Source organism: Cnephaeus nilssonii (genome assembly GCF_951640355.1).
Source record: "Cnephaeus nilssonii genome assembly, chromosome: 16".
Taxonomy (NCBI): Eukaryota; Metazoa; Chordata; class Mammalia; order Chiroptera; family Vespertilionidae; genus Cnephaeus; species Cnephaeus nilssonii.
The window spans coordinates 42,759,806-42,786,983 of NC_137087.1; the positions used below are offsets into that span (position 1 = coordinate 42,759,806).

The following is a 27,178-nucleotide window of genomic DNA, read 5'->3' on the forward strand; positions in this document are numbered from 1 at the left end:
GCCTCAAAATGTGGCAAATAGCATGCCCATGTCCATTCACAGACAAAAATATAACTTGGAACATGAAATTTTTCATTAAGATGAGCCCTCAGAACAATGGGTTATTCTTAAAATGTGTGAGTGCCCTTTTCCACCAGCATGGTAGACATTCTCTACATATCTACTGCTCTATGAACAGTCCAGGATAGTTTGGATCTCAGATGTTCTCCCCTAATTGTCATACCAGCTAAGTTTGGAAACTCTATTCTTTGCAATCTTTAATCCATGCCCTATCTCTTCAGGCCTTGGCAGACAGCACTTGGGTGTTAACCCTTTTGGAGTCATGGGTACTTTCTATTATAAAGTAAACTGATTCATGGAGTTGAATAAGGTTTTTAGTTAATAATTTTAACCATTCTTAGGTGTACAGTTCAGTGGCATTAAGTACATTCACATTTTGTGTCTGCCATTCTTATATCATCTACATCTCTACCCACTCCATGATTATGAGAATCTCACTTTTTAAATCAGACATCTAACACTTCAATTTTCATCCAAATTCACATGCATCTTTTTTGCTCTAAATCCTCAACTCCTCTTTCACGAGAATCATAGTATCTCTCTCTCTCATTCTTTAAAGGGGACTCAATAACTGTTAGCTCATTGACAACATCATTCATGTGGTCTGACTGTTCCCAGAGAAGCTGTGCTGGTAACACAATGAATTCTATTTCACTGACTTCCAAGTTTTATTTGGAGTATTTTCTTGACATTTTTTCATTGTTCTCTTGTACCTTATCTAGGTGGGACATATAGATCTAATTAGGTTTCCAATATCATAACGGTCTTTGTAGAAAAGTAATAAAGAAGTTCTCTATATCTTGGTGATAGTACCTATATATATAAAAGCCTAAGTGACCGAATGACTGAATGACCCATAGACCAGTCACTATGACGCACACTGACCACCGGAGGCAGGAGCTCAATGCAGGAGCTTCCCCCTGGTGGTCAGTGTGCTCCCACAGCGGGAGTGCCATTCAGCTGACCGACCCGTTCTGGCAGCCCACCAGCCTGGCGGCAGCCACTCACTCCCTCAGTAGTACTGCAGGTCCAATCTCCAGAGAACGGGCCAGGCACTGATAGACCAGTGCTGGCGGCACCATCCCGACAGCGCTGCCTGCTTCCTGGAAGTCGGCCTTGGGCACTGCGGCCACTTCCTCTCCCTAGACACTATGCAAGAAAGAAATGATATAAAAGCAGCTGCCAGGTGGCTCTCAACAACTGGCGCGAACATCAGCGGGACGGATCTGGATCCCAGGCCGGCAAGGGTGTCCCACCACCTGCCAGGAGGGCCGATTGTGTCCCGGACCACCCCCCTCGGGATGGGCACCAGACACAGGGCTCATGGCTGGTGAGCGTCGCTATGGCAGTGCAAGCCTCTCCTGATCAGGACTGACTGGGTGCAAGCCTGCGGCAGGTGCAGCAGGGCCGGGATGAATGGGAGCAGCAGGCAGGAGCGGCAGGCAGCTTTGGACTGCCGGTTTCGGCCCAATCCCCGTAGGCCACGCCAAGGGACCCCATCTGTGCACGAATTCATGCACCGGGCCTCTAGTTCAATTATAAAAGTAATAAAATAAGCTCTAGTAGCCTAAGTGAGGAGTTTCTCAGCTTGTTGCAGCCACTCATTCAAGTGTATTGCTGGGAAAATCAAAAACAGTTTTGACTCCTGAGTCACTGTAAAGGACATAGGAAAGCACTGACTACTCTCTTCTGTGTCACTGCTTTGACTATGCTCTCTCATCTCTCTGACAGATTATTCTCAGCCTCATTTTACCCTTCTGCACTAAATGGGAATATATTCTAAGACCTACTCCTCAGCTTGAGTTCTTTTACAAGCTTTAATAGATGACTCATTTATATGACCTCAGCCTACATCTCTACATGAGCTGCTCTAAAATCAGTATCTCCAGCCCATAATTCTCTGACTCCAATAATCTTCTAAACTCATCATCATCCCCCCCAAACTTTCTTCCCCTCCCAGAAATCCTCTGTTTCTATTGATGGTATCATCACCTCCCTGGTCGTCCTATCTTACACTACAGCCTCATCCTTACATTTTTAAAATCCCTATCTCCTATACTCAATTCAATGCCAAAAAAAAGTGATTCCTCTTAGAAACATCTCTTATTTGCTCCACTCTTTTCCCAGCTCCACTGATTGGGGACATTACAATTTCACAGCCTAATTAATGCAATAGTTCATGTGGTCAATCAAATATAATTTCTAACACATAATACTTAATGCAGAAACCAGAAAGAGTCATGCCTCAGCATTCCTTCAACTAACACTTAGGAGAGTTTAAAAAGACATAAATCTTTTTCTGAGACAGAAAAAGCAAAGTGTTCTTTATTGGTAAAGCATGTTAGTTTATAACTAGGTCTGAATAATGCAAACATCTGATAATCTTCAGAGAAATCATACCAAACCAAATCTGAGTACAATCTGGGCCCTCTCAAATACAGCTCACATTTCCCTAATTTTACAGTCTGTATATAAAAACTTATACTTCCATTATTACATTTAGAGAGGTCTTCAAAGGTGCCATAAAGTTTCAGTCTTGATAGCCTCCAATTAGTGCCCTAGCTACATAGCTCTGAAGTTCCAGTTTACTAGCTTAACATGCAAGCTAGAGCTTATCTTAACTGAGAACATTTATCTCTAATGACTGGTTTCCCTTCTAAGTCCCCAACTATACAAAACAGCTAACTTCCAGATTTTAGTTTTTAGTTTTTCTCTTGCAATCTACACTGAGTGACCAGATTATTATGATCTCTGAATGCATAATAATCTGGCCACTTAGAGGCCCAGTGCATAAATTCGTGCATGGGTGGTGTCCGGCCAGCCTGGCCAGGGGGAAGGGACATGGGTGGTTGGCCGGCCTGCCTGCTGGTCGAACTCCTGGTCAAGGGGACAATTTGCATATTAGCCTTTTATTATATAGGATATACACTGAGTGGCCAGATTATTATGCGTTCAGAGATCATAATAATTTAGCCACTCAGTGTAGTATATAGTCCAGACATCTACCTTCCTATGTGAATCTTCCACCAGAGAATACTCCATTGACAGTCACTCACTCTGGTGCTCAAAGTGTTGATAATAAGCAGACACAGATACATTTACAAATACGTTCACTACAGTTACACTTGTTTAACAGAATCTTAAATATAACCTCAGTGTCTATTCATAAGTGGGTAGCATAGTGGGTGAGTATATAGATGAAACACAACTGCCATGAGTTGTTAATTCTTGAAATCGAGCAATGGTTCATTATACAACTCTTCTTTTTTCATATGTTTAACCTTTTCTCCATATTTTTTAAAATTAAGGTACATACCTACTCTGAATACAGGGTGGAGCAAAAAATAGGTTTACAGTTGTTCACTTGAAAAATAATACAAGAATAAACTGTTTTGTGTACTCACAACTGTAAATCTACTTTTGCCCATCTATACACCAGAAACAATTAATATTGATCTAATGTTACAACAGAAACAATTAATATTGATCTATCTGTTCTCACAGAATGGGGCTGCGATATGCTGTTAAGTGAAAAGAAAAACAAGTTAGTCAACATAAAAATAAGAATAGTATGGCTCCATTTGGGGGTTTTGAAAGCTTTATGGGTTTATAATTATATATGTTGCATCCACAAATAAAGGGCTGGACAGAGACCCACCAAATTGACAGCTAACCTTAGAATGGATAAGAGTGGATGATCATGTCTTACTCTTCAATAAGGTTTGAATTTTTATAGCATCTCTTGTAAATTTAAAAAATAAAGAGAATAATAACATTAACAATAAAAATCTGTAGTGCTACAATGATCTGGAGGCTGTATTCTTGTGAGTATTAAATACTAAGGAATCCTAAAGGGATACATCTATATTTCAAAGCATATGAAAAGTAAAATCCATTTATCTGACCTACTACTCTCTCAAGGCATTAACTTTAATTAACTGCTTTTCCTACCTTATCTGGGGCTGCCTTCTGTTACATCCTGGCAATATTTTAGGTAATTCTTTGATCTTTCCTTGTAATAGGCAGAACAGATGGAAGAAAACCATAAAAGATTTTCTTGCCCTTTAGTCTGGTCCAAATTCATGATTTTCTTCAAAAGCGTGATCAGAGTCAATTTGTGTTTCCATGGCAACCAGTAGCCACTAATTTTCTGCTTGACCCAAAGACATTCCTACTAGTCCCCTATTTGTACTACGGGATCTGCACCTTTCCTTGCTTTTTTACCTACTAATTTCTATAACCTTCAGGTACTAGTTTCCCTGCCTTTCACTACCTCCCACCATGTCTGGGTCTGGTGCCTTCCTCTATCATAGCACTTGTCATATTATGCTGAAAATGTTTACCTATCTGCCTATCCTATAAGACTGTAAGAGGGCTGCAACCAGGGGTGGATCTAGATTTTGTGAGACCTGAAACTAATACAACTTAGGGAGCCTTCTTTAAGAAAATAATCCTATATAATAAAAGCCTAATATGCTAAATGTCTGGTCGTCCGGTGACCAGTCGACTGTTCAACCAATCAAAGCATAATATGCTAACGCCGCTCAACCGCTTGCTATGACGTGCACTGATCACCATGAGGCAGACAGTCAACAAGTCGAACAGTTGCTATGACATGCACTGACCACCAAGGAGCAGACGCTCTGACCGGTAGGTTAGCTTGCTGCTAGGGTCTGGCAGATCGGGACTGAGCAAGATGGGCTAGACACACCCTGGAGCCCTCCCACGGTCCCTTCCTTACCAGCCCCGATAGTGCAGCGGTGGAGTCCCTTAGCCTCGCCTGCACCCTCTCACAATCTGGGACCCCTTGGGGGATGTCAGAGAGCTGGTTTGGGCCCAATCCCGCAGGCCAGGCTGAGGGACCCCACTGGTGCACGAATTCATGCACCAGGCCTCTAGTATAAAGTATAAATACAAAATTGTGTATAAACATTATGCTTATTTATAAAGAAAAAAGAAATCACAACAGATTAATGAAGCTTTAAAAATTAAGATTCCTCTCTTCTGAAACTTCTTTAGACAATTTACTAGAAATGTGTACTGATTGCAACCTGGCTTTCCTTTCCCATACTAGCACTCATATGGCAAGTCCTAAAGTCTAAACTTCATTAGCTTCATCATAAATCTATGTCTGACTTCTTTGTTGTTGAATTCTCAGCAATCAGCTTAGTATAGTATTCATATTAGGTCTTCAAAATATAGCTGTGATGCATGAAAGCAAAGATGGATGGATTAATCCTCCTTTTACCAACTCTGTTATAAACCCTTCAATGGCTTCCCATTACTCTTAAGATGAAAGTCTACTGCATAATCTAGTCCTGGCCTTCCTCTCTACTAGCTTTTGAATTTCTTGCTTCTTTACTTAATATACATTGGCCTCTCACCACCTCCAGGACCTGCCCATAGGCAGTTCCCTCTGTCAAGACCTCTCTTTTTATATCCTCTTACCTCAGTTCTGATCCTATTTTGTCAAGGAAGACTTCTAGCCTTGGTTAAATCTCCCAGTCATCCCCCACAGTATGCCCTACTTCTTCAAAACACTTTTCACAACTGTAATTACAAAGTTTCATAAAAAGCAATTTAATATCTATTTTGCTGCTGGAATGAAAATTTCCTGAAGGTAGGGGTCATAGTGTGTTTATTTAATGTAGTGTATTTTCATATTTAGTCTATTTAAAATATTTTACAATTTCTGTTGTGTGAATCTGTTGTCAGGTCTTTCATACCTGTCTGCTTATCTTATCAATTATTGTGATAATTCAGGGAGGATATGGTTACCCATAGGAGATTATCTGGCAATATTTCCAATTGACATGAGTTGTCCTAATTCCTATGATTTGGAAATGGAAAAGATGGGAATAAAGGACTTCTCCAGGAATTCTCAAACTTTACTGTGCACAGGAATCACCTGTGGAACACATATTAAAAATACAGATATCTGAGACCCACCCTCTGAGATTCATGTGCTAGTATCAGGAATCTGCCATTTTAACAAGCACTCCAGGTGAGTCTGATGCAGGTTGTCCATGAACCATAGTTGAGAAATACTAGTCTATTCTGTGCTCTATAATGCAGCATTTTCCAGAAAAGCAAATGTCATACAAGCCATATATATAATTTAAAATGTTTTTTGGTAGCCCAGCTGGTGTGGTTCAGTGGTTGAGTGTTGACCTATGAACCAGGAGGTCATGGGTTCAATTCCCAGTCAGGACATATGCCTGGGTTTCTAGCTCAATTCCAGTGTGGGCGTGCAAGAGTCAGCCAGTCAATTATTCTCTCTCATCATTGTTGTTTCTCTCTCTCTCTCCTTCTACCTTCCTCTCTGAAATCAATTTTTAAAAAATGTTTTTTGGTAGACCCCATAATCAGCTTTCCTGAAAAATGACTGCTAACTAAAAATACATTAGGCATTTTGGGATATAATGATACAATAATATGCTTTTGCATTAAGCTGGCATTTTGGGATATAATGATACAATAATATGCTTTTGCATTAAGCTCTATGAGTCAACAGAATTAAAAATATAAAAAAGTATCATTTCTCCCAAGGAGTAATAGATGCCCTAAAATAAATTAATTGTATTATACATTGTTATTAAAGTAGAAAATCCTTTATCTTGTGAGTTCCAACTATTATCTCCCCATAAATAACATTATTTGTTGTTATCAGCATTTGTAAGGTTGTACTTTCCATAGGTCAGTTTCCTGGCCTTTGTTTTGTGAATTAATTGATAATAAATGGTTATGTTCATTGTAATGGTATTTTTATTTTAATATGTTTTTTAATCAATCAAGAAGTAAAAATAACCAAGTTGTCCATGTTGGAAATGAAATTTTAAATTCAGAGGTAGAGAAATTACATTGTTATGCAAAGAGAAAGAGCACCTGCTAGGTATTATGTATATGAACTCATTTCAACCCTTAAGGTAAATTTTACTATCCTAATTTCAAAAAAGAGGAAACAGAAGTTTAGAGTCTAAATTCTTGTCTACGTTTTCCCTGCTAGTAATTAGTGAAGCCAGGATTTGAGTTTGTGTAACCCGAAAGGCCTCGCGCATGTTAAATGACGTGTTTTATGTAAATTTCCACAGCTTCATTTATCAAATTTATCACTAAGTACTTTTTTGTTTTTGATGCTGTTAAAAATAGCATTTAAAATTTTTTTATTTTCCAGTGGTTTGTGGCCAGTATGTAGAAATATAATTGACTTTGTAGCCTACAAATTTGCTAAGTGCACTTATTAGTCCTATCAATATTTTTGTACAGATCCAATCCATATAAACATAATTGTCTGTTTATTACTTTGTTCCATGTCAAGTAAAAATAACCATATGGATTTTCATCAAATTTAGAAGCCATGACTTTTGATTATGCTAACAGTCTATTTAAGAATGACCAAAGGGAAAGGCCACACTTATTAAATTACCAGAAACAGAGAAAACAACCAATTAAGGAACACATTAATGGCAGATATACCAAACTGAAATGTATAGCCTGCTTTTCATTTGGGCAACTCTATGTGTTATGATGCTCCGTTGTGAGAAGCAGCAAAAATTTATTTAACTATGATAAACAATTTTCTTTAGCAATAGGAAAGCCAGACAGTAAAATAGCCATAATTTATTGTTTCTTAATGTTGTCTCTGCCCCTTCCTGTTTATCACCGACATAACTTTTTATTATGTTATACATTTGTGGCCGATAAGTTTTAAAATAACTCTGAGATGTCCATTCTTGGTTATGAAGACTCATGCTATGTAAGATCACCTTCCTGTTGCTAGAAAAACTGAATTTTAAAAATCGGTTAGAAGACAATGGAGAGTTACCAAGATAGTCAGGACCTAAGGGGCAGATGCATGAAAGAAGGGTACTTTATTGAGTTAGTTGTTGCTGGCTTTGCTCTTAAAATCCTTTTATTATTTTACTTCTAGTACAGCCCTTAGCAGCTGCATTGAATTATTGGCTTATTTCTCTATATTCCTTAGTAGCATATATATTTCTTAAGGTTAGGAATTTTCTCCATACCTCCCTCCCTTTTATTCATTCAACAAACATTATGGAACACCTACTATGTATACTACTCAAGTTATCATACTGAAAATCTCTGCTATAATAATTACAACAGAGTAGAGATATACATATCTTACAAAAAAAATGCATGTTTCTTTACAGTTTATCAATCAAAGAAGGTTTGATCCAGTGTTTGGATGTATGTGAGGTGGGAGAGGCAAAGAAGGTCTTCTTGAAACCTTTAGCAATGTCTGAGCTGAACTTTCCTAAAGAAAAAAATAGGTGCTACTATGACGAAAGAGAGGAGAACATACAGCCACTAGGAAGGTCATAAGTAAAGGCTGAAATGGGTATGTACGTAATTATTTGAGAAAAGGCTGGAGAATTACTAAAAGGCCAATTACATAGTTCCTTAAGAGTTTCCTTTTCCTCAAGCAAGGCTGGCTCCTTCCTGTCATTCAGATTTCAGCTTCAATGTCATCTATTCAAAAAGGTCTTTGCTAACTTCCTAGATTAAAATTTAGTCACTGACGTTAAAGCCTGTTCCCTCTTCTTTTTTGTTAACAAAACTCCCAATTTTATTTACTCTTCCCTTAAGCAGACAGTGCTTGTGGGGAGATAGATGCCATCCCCAGGAGATGAATCCTATTGTCTAAGTCAGTTTTGGTGGTCTCATTACAGATTTGTTTAAGCATGAGCATGTGACACAACTCTGGCCAATAAGACATGAAGGAAACCTACTTCTGGGAAAATGTCCCTTACTTATGAGAATGGAAAAGAGAGAAATTCTATATACATACATATCCCTTCTTTTTATCTCTTTGTCATGGGGCATAGTCATAAATGCATGTGATGTCAGAACAGCTGCAGATGGAAAGCACCTGGGTTCTTGATGATGTCTCTGACCACTAAATTAACCAGACAGAACCACCCTACTTCCAGACTCATTATTTAAATTACTCTTAATTAATTGCAGCTGTTACTTACAGTTGAAAGTTTAATTTTTTTAGTTATTTCATTGCATAATTGCAGTTCGATTCTGTGAATAGTATCTAAAATCATTAGATTATCATGTATTTGTTTCCCCACTAAAATGTATGTGCTAAAGGATGAAAAGACCTTGTCTCTGTTGTACAGCATTGTGTTCCAAGTGTTTAGAATAGTGCCAAATACATAGTAGATGCTCAGTAAATATCTGTTGAATGAGTACATGAGAAAACTCTGAAGGATATTAAGTGTCTGTATTGTGTAGGAGAAAAAAAAACCCAACAACAAAAAAACTGACCCTATTTTTAATATTCATTTACTACACTTTAAATTTTCTTTAATTTAAAATAGCAACTCTGAAAAGAGAGTAAAGATAAGACCTAACAATGAGATTTATGGAAGTATCTTTGTGGCAGATTTAAAAGTTGGCCACCAAGTTCTTTGACACTTCTCCCATTGAAAGATAGAATCCATGTCTTCTGTCCTTGAATCTGGACTCTGTATGCATCAGTTTTTAGGACCAGGCCTCTTAGGAAACTTCCTCTCTTTTAAAATGCTCACTCTTGATACCAGCCATCATGCCATTAGAAAGACAGACAGTCCATGGAAAGATCCATGTGGAGAGGAACTGAGACCCCTCGCCCTCGGCTCCAGCAGGCATTGTACTAGCTCCAACTACTGGCTATGTGAGTCAGCAGTATTGGAAGTGGATCCACCAGCCCCCAGGATAAGCTGCCCAATTGGCTGATACCACATGCAGCAGAGATGAGCATTCCCTGCCAAGCACTGGCCAAATTGAAAACTTGAAATAAATAATTATTGTAGTAAACCACTAGTTTTGGGAATGGTCTATTATTATACAGCAATAGGTAACTATAATAGCCTTCAACAGAAAAAAAAGATGCTTAGATAAGAGCAGCTTTTATGTGGTTACCAAGGTAAAACAATAATGGTAGTTATAAGTATGGTAGTTGAAAGACAGAGAAATGAAAGGTTGAATGAATTACATATTTTATTATGTGGCAAAAGTTAATAATTAAATGCTTCTTTAAGACTGTTGGGGATGTGGTGCCACCAAGGACTCTATCTCCCCCCTGTAATGATTAATTTTATGTGTCAACTTTGCTAGGTTATGGTACCCAGATATTAAGTCAAACATTATTCTAGATGTTTCTCTGAAAATATTTTTTTAGATGAGATTGACATTTAAATCAGTAGACTTTGAGTAAAACAGATTACCTCTATAATGTAGGTGGGCCTCATCCAATCAGTTGAAGGCCTTAAAAGGAAAAAAAAAAAGACTGACCTCCCTAAAGGAAAAGAGATTCTGCCAGTAGTTGCCTTTGGACTTGAACTGGAACTCTTCCATAGGTCTTTAGCCTGCCAGCCTATCCTACAAGTTACTTGCCAACTTCTACAACGGTGAGAACCAATTTCTTAAAATTCTCTCTCTCTTTTTCTCTCCCCCCCTTTCTCTCTCTAAACATATATGTATATATTTATATATACTTATGTATATATATTAATATACACTGCTTTCTCTTTGCATAAAGCTTTGTAGTTTTCAAAAATATTCATATGTATTTTCTTATTGGATGACCACAATCATGAAAGGTAGAAAGAGTGAATTTTCAAGGATGCTGAAGCTTGGAAAGAATAAATAATTTGGAATAAAGTAACAAAGCTGCTAAGTGTTAGAACCTGAACTAGAACTCATAATCATCAGATTCTTGGTACAGATTATTGATGCTATATCATCCTATCCTCTTTTCGAACTTTGACATATTCTCATAAGGGCTTGGATTGCATTTTCAAAGTGATTTTCGATACTACCTTGAATTGTGAAAATTTTACCACTCCAGTATTCTCCAATATCACTGGGAATTTTAAGTTATTTGTTTCTGGCTGTTCTCATTCATTCATTTATTTAATTAGGCAGTCTTTCAGCTAGTCAATAAATATTATCCACTATGTTCCAGGTATAGAGGAAACTACAGTGAATGAGGTAGATTCAATTCCCCTCCTAATAGAAATTACATTCTAGTGGTGGAGGACAGAAAACAATAATAAGTGTAATGGAGAAGGGGAGGAGGAAAGGGGGGATTAAGAGGAGGAGGGGGAAGATGAAGAAAAAGAAAAAAATCAGGGTAAGGAATAGGACTTAATGAAGAGACTATTTTTACCTCTCACTATTCTCAAGAGCATGCTTTCCTCTACTTAATAGGCAAAAGACACCTATGACTTAGAAACAAAAGGCTTCAGTCTGAAAATAGTAAGTTCAATGACAACCCTGAACCTCCAGGATAAAGGAAAAAGAAAAGGTAGAAGGATTTACAAAAATTATCCTTGATACTTCCTAAATCTAACACTATAGTAAAAATGCTCATGTAGACACAAACAAGGCTTATTAACAAAACTTCTAACATTATGAAAATTTTTTCACTTTAACCAAGAAATTTAAAAAATAAACAGCCATAAGACTTGATGGTTTAAAATATTCTTTAGTTTAACATCCCTTGGTTAAAAGCAAACACACATTTTAGCCCTAGAGAGCATGATTCTCCCCTCAGAATCAATGGGAAATCAGGGCCATGCATTTTCAATAGTGGACATAAAATTCAATTTGAGTCACAATAGTCCATGCAGATTTTTCCCAACTTATTTTTATATTAAGGCATGCTTAAAAAATTTCAACCCAGATTAGGTTTAAGTTTCCCAGACTTAGTAAGTAATTGCTGCAGTAATGAGTTCTTATGTCTTAATTTGGTCTGCTCCAGATGTTAACATCTAGATTGTTTGTTTTTCATTCTCCACCCCTCAGCATTTCTTTATAAAACAGTACATTTGTAAATACTCTGATTTTTATATGGGAAATGTGTGTGTGTGTGGAGTGGGGGGTGTTTTGAGAAAGCAGGGACAAGCAAGGTAGGCAAGAAGTTTTAGTCTCACCTGTTATGCCAATTTGACCAGCTTAAATGCTGCAGAGAAGCTGGGGGAGGACCAGTTTTTACCTTCACAGAAGCTATACTGGCCTTTCTATATTTGCAAGATGGTGTGGTGTTAAGGAACATGCATTCAGAGCTGATGGTATGCTTCCCCAAGGCAAGGTACTATATTGGTGGTCCTGTTTGAGTGGGAAATGAAATCCCTGTGGCAGAGTTGGCTGTGCTATACCACAACTCAACTTACTCCCCTCCTCCCATATTTATTGAACCAAGGGAATGAGTCCCGTCCTATAAACCAGCACAACTGAATAACAGTTAGGAGAAAATTGGCTTATACATCCAAGCTAATAAAGTAATGTACTGATAGAATATATTAATAAGAACCTGCATTGTAGACCCAGCTGCTGAGCAGCTGGATGGCAGCTGGGAGATCTGGGATTATTCTCCAACAGATAACGCAGACCTTGCTCAAGGGCAGTGGTTCTCAACTTTTAATGTGCATGAAAATCAGCTAGAGTGCTTTCTAAAAATGCAGATTCCATGGTCACAGGCCTAAGAATTCTGAGCCAGAACTTGGATAGAGCCCAGATATGTGCCTTTTCAATAAGCAGCGTCAGGTGGTTCTCATGCAGGTGGTGGGAAACCAGATTTTGAGAAGTACTGCTCCTCAGAGCTACTAATATCATCATTTAAGATCTTTAGCAGCTGAAAAAGATAAATAGAGCTTTCAACCAATCTTTCTGTTTGTTTTTTTGACAGCCAAGTCCTATCCACTGCTGGTAAATAGGTTGGATAATGACCATAGATAGGTTTGATCCCTCGGGATGGAATGCTTAAAGTGGTTTGGGGAGCTCTGTTTCTCCCCCAACAATAAGGGGTTGGAAGGTGGCCACAGACTGGGCTTGGAATCCAACTGGCATAAAACTTGGAAGACAATCCTCAGTGAGGTCTGGGTTCAATATCTAACTGCTAAAGAGCTTGGCTGTCCGCCTTGTGGTGTGCAGTCAGTTTTCAATTGATATAATGCTTTGATAACATATGAACAGCATGGGTTAAATCCAGAAACTGTAAAGAACTTAGATAAAAGTCCTAAGACCTAAAGTTTGGTCCCCAAATGGCATGGACTGAGGACAATATTTAGGAATGAATTTAATCCTCAAATGGTAAGAGTTTTGGATGTCAGAAATGAGGTCTGCATTCAATCTCTTGTCATTAAAAAGCTTGGAAGACCAGCTTGGGGTCTGGTTTCAATCGTCAGATGGTAAAGAGTTCAAATGACAACAATGGTTTCTAGGTTCAAGTGAAAGCTGACAAACAGCTTGAAATAAACTGCAAGATCTGGGTTCAATCTCAAAATGTTAAGAGTTTAGATAATTGTCATGAGGAATGAGTTCAGCTTGGAGGATTCTATAAGTCTAGGTGAGGTAGCTAAGAATCTGACCAGATGATTAGAGAAAACTTGTGGTCATGATCCATGTGGGGAAGGATTTAGATAGTGGCTACTCTTTTTAGATTACTGGAAGAGAGGGTGCCCAGATACCACTGATCTAGGGCTTCACATTTAGCTAATGTAGAAAGAAGCTTGCATTTCAGCTATGGAGTAAGAAAATGTATGTACAAGTACTAAGTCATAGGCTAACTTTGCAAGGAAATATTATGGGACCTCTCTATACCCATAACTATGGAGACGCAGGAACCAGGCTTGGGAATGTAATCCTGAAATAATGGAGCTCTTTTGCCAGGACTTTTGCTGAAAGAATGACTGTTTTATATGACTAAGAGAGCAGATGTCTGAAAAGCACTGAAATCTATGATGTGTGTTCCTAAGTGGGATGACAGCTGGCACCATTGCATAAAATCTTGTTCCTACTTTTACAGTTTCACTAATACTCTTCTTTCTGATTATTCAGATATATCAACAAACAGCACTTTCTGGAACCTTTTAAAAGCATACTCAAATAGTTAAGAGACAGACAGTTCTCCAAACACCTAACAATCCATGAGACTGTCAGAGAGACAAAAATGGAACCAGATCCCTTAGGGAAGAAGCAAAAATCAAGCCATGACTACTAACTAGTTTTCTTCTTGATGATCTTTATTCTTTGACCTGACAATTCAAGGTGAATTTTTTAAAAAATGGCTTCATTAGGGGACTGGTTTAGAGCATGGATATATCTGTCAAAACTTTCTCTGCTTCTTGAATCTGAGCATATTCTGAAGAATACCTTTTAAGGAATAATCATGCTTCAGACTTCTGGAACATATTAGGCATTAGTTTTAAGACATTGCTATTGAAAAATATTGGTATTAATAGGTAACATTTATTGAGCATTTATTATATGTCAGGTACTATATGAAATATTTTATTTTATATGTACTATTTAATCCTTAACATAACCCTATAAAGAAGGTCTTGTTATTATCCTCATTTTATAGATAAGAAAACTGAGACCCAGATGTTAAGCAAGTTACCTAATGTTACAGAGGCACTGCTGTGTTTATCATATCACTTTTTCCTAGGCAAAAAGAAAGACTACATTTCCCAGTACCCCTTGCAATTAAGTTGCAACTATGTGATTAAATTCAGCCAATGAGGAATGTGAGTAGAAATGATAGCTTCTTTGGGGCCTAAATTTTTAAAGCACCTGGTACAATCCTCAGATAACCCTGCCACAATAAGCTTAGAGGCCAGTGCTTCAGATAATATAACAAGATGGATAAGGACTGCTTCACATGCCTCAATCAGACTTTAAGCAAGAAATTAACCTTAATTGTGTTAAGGTACTTCCAACAAATCTAAGATGCTATTGATTATATTATCCAATTATATATATATATATATATATATATATATATATATATATATATATATGAAAGAAAAAAGTTGCTAATAAATAATGACATCCAATAAACTGTAGGGAACACTTATTTCAGAGATGCTGATTATGAAAAAATGACCGGTCTTAGCTTCCTCATGATCAGTATTTAGGAGGCAGTTTCAAGAGACTCCAACTAATTAAGATGGAGCAATATAAGCTTCAAAATGGATAACAATTACAATTGATTGGAACACACAAAATATATTTATGTCATTAATCTATAGTGATATATTTTTAAATCTTTATTGTTGAAAATATTACATATATCCCCTTTTTTCCACCATTGACCTCTTCTTGCCCACCCCTGCCCCCAACCCCAGGCCTTCACCATCCCATTATCTGTGTCCATGGATTATGCGTTTATGCATTCAAGTTATTTGTTTGATCTCTTCCCACCCACCCACCACCCTCCCCCATCTTCCCTCTGAGATTCCACAGTCTGTTACATGCTTCTATGTCTCTGGATCTATTTTGTTCATCAGTTTATTTTGTTCATTAGATTCCACATATGAGTGAGATCATGTGATACTTGTCTTTCTTTGACTGGCTTATTTAACTTAGCATAATACTCTCCAGGTCCCTCCATGCTGTCTCTAAGGGCAAAAGATCCTTTTTGTCACTGCTGCATAATATTCCATGGTATAAATGTACCATAGCTTTTTTTTTTTTCTCAGTGTAAAATTTTTATATTTATAATTAGGCAGCTGGAATCAGCTTAGATGATCCCAATTTTGTTGGCAACATCCAAAGCATCATAGTCAGGAGCCAGTCAAACATATGTTTTCTTCTCTCCATCAGGCCTGATTAGGGTGTTGACCTTGGACATATCAATGTCATAGAGCTTCTTCACAGCCTGTTTGATCTGGTGCTTGTTGGCCTTGACATCCACAATGAACACAAGTGTATTGTTGTCTTCTATCTTCTTCACATCTGACTCGGTAGTCAGGGGTAATTTGGCATAGTGGTCAAGCTTGATGATGGCATAGTGGTCAAGCTTGTTTCTCCTGGGTGTGCTCTTTCGAGAATATTTAGGCTGCCTTTGGAACCTTACTGTATTTGGCCATTGGAAGATGGGTGACATGCTGATCTTTTTTTGTGTGGCTATGGACGCCTTTCAACACTGCTTTCTTTGCTTTCAAAGCCTTTGCTTTGGCTTTGGCTTTGGCTTTGGCTTTGGGAGAGGCAGGGACTTCCTTATTAGCTTTCGGCGTCATCTTCATAAAAAGCTACCACAGCTTATTTTATCCACTCATCTACTGATGAGCACTTGGGCTGTTTCCAGGTCTTAGCTATTGTAAATTGTGCTGCTAGGAACATAGGGATGCATATATTCTTTCTGATTGGTGTTTCAGGTTTCTTAGGATATATTCCTAGAAGTGGGATCACTGGGTCAAATGACAGTCCCATATTTAATATTTTGAGGAAACTCCATACTGTTTTCCATAATGGCTGCACCAGTCTGGATTCTCACCAGCAATGTACTAGGGTTCCCTTTTCTCCACATCCTCGCTAGCACTTGTCATTTATAATGAGATTTTGAAAACCAACTGGCCACCTTTGAAGGATGATCAAGTATTTAATTATCTTAAAAATGGTAAATAAGGGAAAAGAGTCACTTACCCTACCTTTTCTATATTAACTGTACCCCTGAGTAACCAGTAAGTGTGGGAAGCAGATTTTTATAAAAGTACTAGAGGCCCGGTGCACAACATTTGTGCACTGGGGGAGTGGGGTACCTCAGGCCAGCATGTGCCCTCTCGCAGCTCGGGATTCCTCAGGGGATGTCTGCCTGCTGGCTTAGGCCCGCTCCAACCACCGCCGCTGTGCTCTGCTTCTGGCTGAGTGACTCTTCCCCTGACCACCAGGGGGCAGCTCCTGCGTTGAGTTTCTGCCCCCTGGTGGTCAGTGTGCATCATAGTGACTGTTCATTCCTCCATTTGGTCGATTTGCATATTAGGGTTTTATTATATAGGACTCCAACCAATAAATTAAAAATAAAACATAGAATATCACCATTTTTGTAACTTCCAATGATTTAATGGTTTTGGGCACTGAACAACAATATCTGCTATCACCAGACATCATGTCCCTCTTGATGAAAAAGCTCAAAACTGCCTATAGATTTGCCTAGAGATTCTTATAGTGTAATCTAACGACCCTGGAATCCTCTCAGGACATCTGTGAGGTCCTTATATTTCCAACTACAAATGTGTGTAAGGCCAGGTTTTCTTCATGCACTTCAAATAAAACAACATAATGCAACAGATTGAATGAAAAAGCAGATATGATAATCCAGCTGTCTTCTATTAAGCCAGACATTAAAGGAATGTGCAAAAAATGTAAAACAATGTCATTCTTCTCAGTAGACATTTTTTCATTTTGTAAAATATAGGTATTTATGATTTAAAATGTTATTTATGGTAATATGTAATGGGTTTATTAATGTTTACTTTTAATAAATTATTACATAAATATTTTTAAATTTCTCAGTTTTAATTTCTAATATGAAAAATATTGACAAACATGATTCAAATAGACAAAAGCTTTTGGGGGGGGCCTTAAAAATTTTTTTAAAAATTAAAATGTTTGAGAACTGTTGGTCTTGCCAAAGAGATGGAACCTGAGTCTGATCAAACCTTGGATTCAGTTGTCAATTTTCAGAAAATACTGAGGACAGAGTAACATGTTGAACTGAGACATAAGTATGTAATCAGCACAACTGAGACTGTGGGAAACTCTACAGATCAAATGCCCTGGATTCTTAGACATGCAAACTATAAGGAAAAGAAAAGAACGAAGAAAGAACTTAATAAAGAGACTTCAAAAACATGAAATTTTTTTTAATGGGAAAGACTAAACTATAGTGTTCAGGATACACAATTGAGTAATAAAAATATACAGAAACACAAGAAATTGATTGCTATATTGGTTACTTCAGAGAGAAGGATGGGGTTAATTGGAATGAAGCACACTGGAGGGATTTGGGGTAGCTAAATTTTAAGTCTTGACCTCAGTGGTGGTTTATAAATGCTTTTACTTTATAATAACACTAGAGGCAGGGGGGTGTCCCTCAGGCCAGCCTGCACCCTCTCCAATCTGGGACCCCTCAAGGGATATCCGACTGCCCATTTAGGCCCGATCCTGGTGGGGCCTAACCGGGCAGTCGGACATCCCTGTCACAATCCAGGACTGCTGGCTCCCAACTGCTCGCCTGCCTGCCTTCCTGATTGCCCCTAACCGCTTCTGCCTGCCAGCTTGATCACCCCCTAACCACTACCCTGTCAGCCTGATTGGTGCCTAACTGCTCCCCTGCCAGAATGTTTGCCCCTAACTGCCCTCCCCTTTAGGCCTGGTCACCCCTAACTGCCCTCCCCTGCAGGCCTGGTCCCCCCCAACTGCTCTCCCCTGCAGGCCTGGGTCCCACCCAACTGCCCTTCCCTGCAGGACCAGTCACCCCCAACTTCCCTCCTCTGCTGGCCTGGTCAACTCTAACTGCCCTGCCCTGCGGGCTTGATTGCCCCCAACTGCCCTCTCTTGCAGGCCTGGTCCCTCCCAACTGCCCTCCCCTGCTGGCCATCTTGTGGTGTCCATCTTGTGTCCACATGGGGGCAGGATCTTTGACCACATGGGGGCAGCTATCTTATGAGTTGGAGTGATGGTCAATCTGCATATTACTCTTTTATTAGTTAGGATAGAGGCCTGGTGCATGGGTGGGGGCCAGCTGGTTTGCCCTGAAGGGTGTCCTAGATCAGGGTGGGGGTTCCCTTGGGGTGTGGGGCGGCCTGGGTGAAGGGCCTGTGGTGATTTGCAGGCCGGCCATGCCCCCTGGCAACCCAAGCAGAGGCCCTGGTATCTGGGATTTGTGTATCTTCTACAATTGAAACTTTGTAGCCTGGAGCAGAGCCAAGCCTCCTGCTCACTCTCTGGCCAGCAGCCATTTCTTTTGGGGTTTGTGTATCTTCTATAATTGAAACTTTGTAGCCTGGAGCGGAGGCCTAGGCCAGCCAGGGCTGCAGAAGCTTTGCTTCCTCCATTGCCGGGGGCAACCCTTGCCTCCTGCTCTTTCCAGCTCCGTAGCTGCCGCCATTTCTATTTGGATTTGTTTACCTTCTATAATTGAAACTTTGTAGCCTTGAGTGGAGGCTTAGGTCAGCAAGGGCAGGCGGAAAGCTTAGCTTCCTCTGTTGCAAGGGAAACCCAAGCCTCCCTCCTGCTCTCTGTGGCTGTAGCCATCTTGGTTGGGTTTATTTGCATATTTGCTCCTGATTGGCTGGTGGGCGTGGCTTGTGGGCATGGCTTGTGGGTGTAGTGGAGTTAGGGTCAATTTGCATATTACTCTTTTATTAGGTAGGATATCAAGTCTTAAAGAGTCCATATTAGAATTAATAATTAGAATCAATAATGGTAAGTTTCCATGACACTGCCTTTCCAGTGCAGGCATGAGTGGAAAGTATATCTGCTTACCCATAATGTATACTGATGGATGTGTTATAACTTGAAATGATCACTTTTAAACTACATATTTAAAAGAAGATTAGATGCTAGCTATCTGCCTCTCGAGTTCTTGTATCTGTAACTCTCTAATAATGGATTCTCATACTTTTTTTTAGAATCTAAAGCCATTTTTGCATGGATGGACCTGGAGAGTGTTATGCTAAGCCAGTGGTCGGCAAACTCATTAATCAACAGAGCCAAATAGCAATAGTACAACGATTGAAATTTCTTTTGAGAGCCAAATTTTTTAAACTTAAACTTCTTCTAATGCCACTTCTTCAAAATAGACTCACCCAAGCCATGTTATTTTGTGGAAGAGCCGCATTCAAGGGGCCAAAGAGCCACATGTGGCTCGCGAGCTGCAGTTTGCCGACCACGGTGCTAAGCAAAATAAGCCATTCAGAGAAAGGCAAGTATTACATGATTTCACTCATATGTGGAATCTAATGAACAAAATAAAATGATGGACAAAATATATCCAGAGACATATAACCATGGAACAGACTGATGAATTTCAGAGGGAAGGTGGGGGTGAGGGGGTAGGGGGAGAACATTAACCGGGGAGCTTATATGCATATATGCATAGTACATGGACACAGACAATAGTGGTCAAAGGCTTGGGAGAGATGGGTGCAGTGGGGAGTGAAGGGGGTCAATGAGAAAAAAAAACAAAGGGGACATCTGTCATACTTTCAACAACAAAGATAGATTTAAAAAATAAATAAAACCATTTTTGAAAATGGGGTACAGTCAAGCACCACTTAACAATGAGGATACATTCTGAGAAATGTGTTGTTAGGTGACTTTGTCATTGTACAAGCATCATAGAATGTACTTACACAAACCTAGATGGTATAGCCTATATGATATAGTCCAGTGATGGGCAACCTTTTGAGCTTGGTGTGTCAAACTTCGCCAAAAAACTGAGCATAACTCGGGTAGTGTGTCACTTTGAGGAAAAAACATTATTTCGCAAATGTTTCATCCTCAGGAGCAGCAAATGTTTCATCCTCGGCATGCGGCCACCTCAGCGGCCGCGTGTCATCAGAAATGGCTACGCGTGTCAGTGTTGACACACGTGTCATAGGTTCGCCATCACTGATATAGTCTATTGCTGCTAGGCTAAAATCCTGTACAACATGTTACTGTACTGAATACAATTGTAAGCAATTGTAACACAATGGTAGATATTTGTATATTTAAACATAGAAAAGGTACAGTAAAATACAGTGTAAAAGATTTTTTTAAATGATATACCTGTAAAAGGTATCTACCATGGATGGAGTTTTCAGGACTGGAAGTTTCTCTGTGTGAATCAGTGAGTTGTGAGTGAATGTGAAGGCCTAAGACATTACTGTAGACTTTACAGACACTTTACACTTAGGCTAGACTAAATTTATAAAACGACACCATTAAATTAAGCTCAAGAGAAAATGATGCAATTAAGAGACATGGTAAACAGGATATGTGTGAGGCTGCTGCTGGAGTAACACAACATACTGTTTTACAGCAAATATTTTTATGAGTACACTCTAAAATAATAACAAAAAGTATAGTCTAGTAAATACATAAACCAGTAACAGTCATTTATTATAATTATCAAGTATTATATAGTATACATAATTATATGTACTTTTATATGTCTGGCAGTGCAGTAGATTTTAGACTAGCATCACCACAAACACATGTGTAATGCATTATGCTATGACATTGCAAGGACAATGATGTCACTAGGCAACAGGAATTTTTCAGTTCCACCATAATCTTATGAAACCAGCATTATATATGTAGTCTGTCTGATGCATTTTTATTTTCTCATAGCAACTAGCACAGATCTAGGTGTTCAAATAATTATTAAAACTGTGGGAAGGTGTACATTCCTTACTGGCTTCCTAAGCCCTTAGCTGACTTCCTATGAGGCAGAGATCTCCTAACAATGCCAAAGGGGCATATCTGTGGATCCTATATACAGTCTTCACCCAACTATAAGAGTTTGGAAATTTATGATCTAGTATACATTTAAAATTCATAAACTATCTAGACAAGTTAATAAAACTATAATAGATTAGTTCTAGAAATAGGCAAGAAAAAATTATTCACATTTTACTAGAATATGTCTTTACTAATGTAGGTAATGAGCCATATAAAGAACACTCATTTCATTCATATAGATGTAATTAAAATACAGAAACTTTGTAAATTAAAGGCCAAACCAAAGCCATGCAACATTAAGACTGACAATTTGAATGCAGGAGTTAGGAAAGATCATTTTCTCATGTTATTGATGTCTGGCAAGTCAACTCACATAGCACTGCTGCTGCATTTGATATCAGTTATGAGGCTCTAAACTCTTATCAGAATAAAACCCTTCCGAAAAGATCACCATCACTCTATTCTTGAAAGATGAGATGAAGATTAGAAAAAGAAATGGATTATAAACAAGTGAGTAATACTTTTATAATCATTAATTCAAATTCATCTATTAAGTATAACAGAACATCCACAATGTTCAAGATATCATCCTAGGTCCTAGAAGGTGCATACCAAGATGAAATGATCTGGAACCCAGTCCTCCAGATCCTTATAATTTAGTAGAAGAGATAGAACATACACATAACTAATTATAATAAAAGGTATACATTAAAAGTAACCCAAGTAAATTATAGTAAAAGTGCTACTTGGTTCAAAAAAAAGGGAGGATTTATTTTCAGTTGGAAGAAAAGGTGATGATGTTAAATTAAAATTTCCAAGCATGGCATTTAAGGTCATCTCTGAGAATCAGATATGGGAGGAACTAATAACATTTAAAAATACTTCACAAAGCATCTTAAAAATATACTGTCACATTTAAAAAACATATTCTCATTTAAATATTATGACAGTCTTCATTTGGATTTCATTTTTTTGCACATGAAGACACTGAAACTTGGAGAAATTCAGTGACGTGTCCAAGATCCTACGGCTTGTGAACTTAAACTCAAGTTGACTTTTTCATGCCATTGTTTATTCCAGTAAACAAATTATTCTTTAATTAAGATAACTTCCTGACTATTGGGATAGGGCAGAAAACCATTTACAAGGAAAAGTGAGTTCAGCTGGCTGAATTATATAATGAGTAAAGAATAAAAGTTAAAAATATGGTTGAAATAGGCAGGAGCAGATGGGAGGTCTAAAAGAGCAAACTATTGACTTAGAACTTTATCCTTAGATGCTAAAAAGTTCTGAGCAGAGGTGTGCCATGAAGTATGAAAGTATGAAGGGAGAATAAATCTGACAGCATATTGGAAATAGATGGGAGAGTTGATAGACTAAAAACAGAGACAGCAGTTGGTAGCTTCTTCAATATTATAAGAGAAAGATAATATGAGCTTGGGAAAAGGTGATGACAGTGGCAATAGAGAGAATAGAGAGACTCTACGAGGCTTGAAAACGGATTGGATTGGGGAGGAGGCAAAAGAAAAATAGGTTTCAGAGATTACTCCAAATTTGTAAGCTCAAGTAGCTCAGAGAAGGATAACATCATCAACTGAGTCATAAAATGCAGAGGAAAAAATGGTTGGGAAAAAGAAAAGTCAACTATGCCCAGCCAGTGTGGCCTAATGGTTGAGCACTGACCTATGAACCAGGAGGTCACGGTTCAATTCCCAGTCAGGGCACAGGCCCGGGTTGTGAGCTTGATCCCTAGTAGGGGGCGTGCAGGAGGCAGCTGATTAATGATTCTCTCTCATCGATGTTTCTATCTCTCTCTCCCTCTCCCTTCCTCTCTGAAGTCAATAAAATATATTTTTTAAAAACAACAAATGAGTGTGTCTGAAGTGATCAGTCTCCAGACTGTAAGAATCTGTATTTAGAACTGCTTATCTTTCGGAACCATGGGCTACAACTGAATTTATGATATTAAGCTATTCATAGTCTGATGTGGTTTGATAATTATTTAAATGGTATCAATATATTCAACAATAATTGATGTAGAACTAGACAGTAGATTAAAGAATTTAGACCTTTTTCAAGTTTTTCTCCCTGTACACAGGAAAGTTTCAGAAGCAAAGAGAAATATTATGGATTAGCTATAATCACAGATTCAACAAACCAAGACATCAATCAGCCACGTGACCTTGGGAAAGTCACTTAGCCTTTGAGAACTTCAGCATTTACTTTAAATAATAGCTAGAACATATTATATATATAATATGTTCTAGTCATTATGTATGTTTATGTTACATATATATTTCTTTTTTGTTAATATATTTTATTGAGTTTTTACAGAGAGGAAGGGAGAGGGATAGAGAGTTAGAAACATCGATGAGAGAGAAACATCGATCAGCTGCCTCCTGCACACCCCCTACTGGGGATGTGCCCACAACCAAGGTACATGCCCTTGACCGGAATTGAACCTGGGACCTTTCAGTCCGCAGGCCGACGCTCTATCCACTGAGCCAAACCGGTTTCGGCTACACATATATATTTCTAATATTTAATCTGAACAAAAAATCCTGAAAAATAGGTATTAATATTCCCATGGTACTGATGAGAAGTCAGAGTGATAACGTAACGTGAGAACACCAAGATTCTAACCTGGCCTTCCGACAGAAAAACCCAACCTCCTTCCAGTGCACTCCTATACCATTAGCAAGTTAAATTTATATCCAATCAAGAACATTTATATTAATGCAAGGTAAGGCAGTTTATAAATGCCATTTAAGATTTTAATTTCCTGGGTGAAGACATGGCCAAGTGTGGCACAAATGAAATAAAGGTAACTCCTAAAGTTGTAGCTGGAAGGGAAAAAGGTGGTAAAGGAGGGTTAGGAGAGCTAACAAGAGAGCTGCCTCAGAGCTAGGCAGGAATGAGGAAGACTTGGAGAAAGGGAAATAAAAAGTAATTTGTCAAAGTTAGGAGCATGGGGTCAGGGCAGGAGAGCTCATTACTTTACTCCTCTCACTGCACTCAAATCAACACCACAGTGCTGCAGAATGACTAAGTAGCTTAAAGATGACTTTCACCATCAGTTTCTCATCTTTTCCTGCTTCTTATGGGTGTTTGTTGGCAATGATGGTATCTCTGGTGGTATTTACTACCTGTGTAGGCCTCTCTTCTGAGCATCAGATCTATATAGCAAATCACAAAGTTTTGGTTTAAAAGACCAACACGTGAGTATAAAGAAATGAATAAATTTCTTGAGAAGATCATAGTCTCTAAAGGCCTTTCTCAAGGAGATATTCTAAAAGTCTTATGAGCAATGGCAACATTTTATGTTTTCCATGGTGACCACTTTGAGGAACAATCCTCAAATGGATGCATAAATCCTGTTCTTGGTCCAGTTGTCATGTTTTGTTTCTGAGTGAGCCTCATTACTTTCCGGTCACACCTGGTGTGTGTCTCTGATGTGGCTGCAAGCAGGCTGGACAAGGGACTTCCCGTATACTCTCCAGTGTGTCCTGGCCAGTGCACAGGTGTGTTGTGGACTAACATAAGGTTGGGAAATGGGTCATTTTCAGGCTGAAGGCAGCTGAAGTCTTTCTTTAGTGCATAAGCTCCTACTGATTGTCATGGGACTGCTCAGTAAAGGAATCAGAGATTTTAATTACCAGTAGTTGTGTATCCCAACCAATAAGAATGCCTTTCCATTCCAAGTATTTCCCCCTTGAACAGATGCAAAATAAGGGGCCTTGGGCCTGGCATGTGTATGATATTTCTGTTTCCTATCAAGCAAGATAACTTTACAGATTCCTTTTATAGCATGGGGTGTTGTTATGGCTGATTCTGCAGAGAAATATATCATTATAAACTTATTAGTAGAATTTTGTATTTTGTCTTTACACAGCTTAACAAGAAAACAAGCTGGGTTAAAAAGCCTGTATTATCTTCTGAGAATTTTTAAAAAGAAGCAAATCAGCCCAGCTAGTGTGGCTCAATGGTTGAGCATCGACCTATGAACCAGGAGGTCATGGTTCGAATCCCAGTCAAGGTACATGCCCAGGTTGTGGGCTCGATCCTCAATGTGGGGTGTGCAGGAGGCAGCTGATCAATGATTCTCTCTCATCATTGATATTTCTATTTCTCTCTCCTTCTCCCTTCCTCTCTGAAATCAATAAAAATTTATTTTTTTTAAAAAAAGAAGTGAGTAAAAGTTAAAGTTATGGGTGGCCTTGGATAATCCCTGGATGCCAACCTCTTAGGATGACTATACAAATCTATTTATTTGCAAGTATTTTAAAAAGAAAAAATGTTTTATTTTAATCCAACACAATTATTTGACTATGAAGAAAAGTAAATCTAATGACTTTGTTGACCATGGTCACATGAGTCACTTTAAATTTTCTTTTCATAGTTATACTAAGAAATATTGAATTAACCCTTTCCACCCCTTTTAAATATAACATTCTTTGTCATTAGTTAGAAATTTAAAGGTGTGACTGCTATTTTATTTTCAGATTCATGTTTTGGAGTTTTGAAATAGAAAACATAAAGCATAGTTTTAAGGGATGTTCTTGAAAAACTTTGAAATGGCAGCAGTATTTTACCTAAAAATGATAACTTAAAATTAACAAGAAATAATTTTAAAAATTTAAGAGTTCAAGGAGCAGAGACTAGAAAGTAAGGATAAAAGGTTATTACTGTCTATTAACTAGCTCCTAGAGACCAGAAATTGTGTTATATTCATATTTGAACATGCCAATATTTTCAAGACAAAGATAACATTTTTTTATTGTTGACACTATTACATATGTCCCTATTGTTCCCCCTCCTTTGCCCACCTCCACCCAGCCCCTGTTCCCCCTCTAGTCATCACCATACTGTTGTCTGTTTCTATGAGTTATGCCTATATGTTCTTTGGCTAATCCCTTCATCTTCTTTCATCCATTCCCCCTTCGCTTGCCTCCCCTCTGACAGCTGTCAGTCTGTTCCATGTATTCATGCCTCTATTTCTATTTTGTTCTTCAGTTCATTTTGTTCATTAGATTCCACATATAAGTGAGGTCATAGGGTATTAAACATGCCAATTTCAACAGATTCTTGCATCCCTTACATGGCAAATAAATGTAGAAGAGGTGTGAGACACCTGAAAAGTTTTGCTTTTGAATTTTTTTAATACATGTTCTACCAACCAAGGAGAATATATTTTTTCTTATGGCCTTCCATTGCATTCTCAAATGCCCCAGAGGCTACCCCAAGTCACCAAGAATCAGTAATGTGGGCCTATATCCTATATAATAAAAGGCTAATATGCAAATCAACCAAATGGTGGAACGACTGGTTGCTATGACATGCACTGACCACCAGGGGGCAGACGCTCAACGCAGGAGCTGACCCCTGGTGGTCAGTGCGCTCCCACAGTGGGAGCACCACTCAGCCAGAAGCCCTGAGCCAGGCACACGGCTGGTGAGCACAGTGGCAGTGGCAGTAGCCTCTCCCACCTCCATGGCAGTCGGACATCCCCTGAAGGCTCCTGGACTGCGAGAGGTTGCAGGACAGGCTGAGGGACCCTCCCCCCCCCCCCCACCAAGTGCACAAATTTCGTGCACCAGGCCTCTAGTTTTCGTATAAGAGACAAAGATATTAGGGCCCAGTGTGATTAATTTTCAAACAAGAAAGGTCAGACATCTAGTTAGGATCAGATCTGGGACCAGGATCCAAGGCTTCTAGATATTTTAGGTATGCTTTGCTACTTCCTACAGTTGATTATATTTCTTTTTTATTATGATCTTGGTTTTGAAAGTTGTGATTAGATGAAAAGGAACCTAGAAATACAGCATAAGGCTATATGTGAAAATGCTGAGCCTGGAGACATGCCTTGCTACAT

The 27,178-nt window shown here is 38.6% G+C and overlaps 1 protein-coding gene and 1 pseudogene across 3 annotated transcripts in view; both read right to left on the reverse strand.

Annotated features, from left to right (window-relative positions):
• The window catches only part of HPSE2 (heparanase 2 (inactive)), a 538,739-nt gene that overhangs the window by 240,763 nt on the left and 270,798 nt on the right, over window positions 1-27,178 (reverse strand). The gene's annotated exons all lie outside the window — the stretch shown is intronic.
• LOC307112821 (large ribosomal subunit protein uL23-like) lies at window positions 15,596-16,100 on the reverse strand (annotated as a pseudogene). The gene has a single exon. The product of its transcript is annotated as a large ribosomal subunit protein uL23-like (transcript).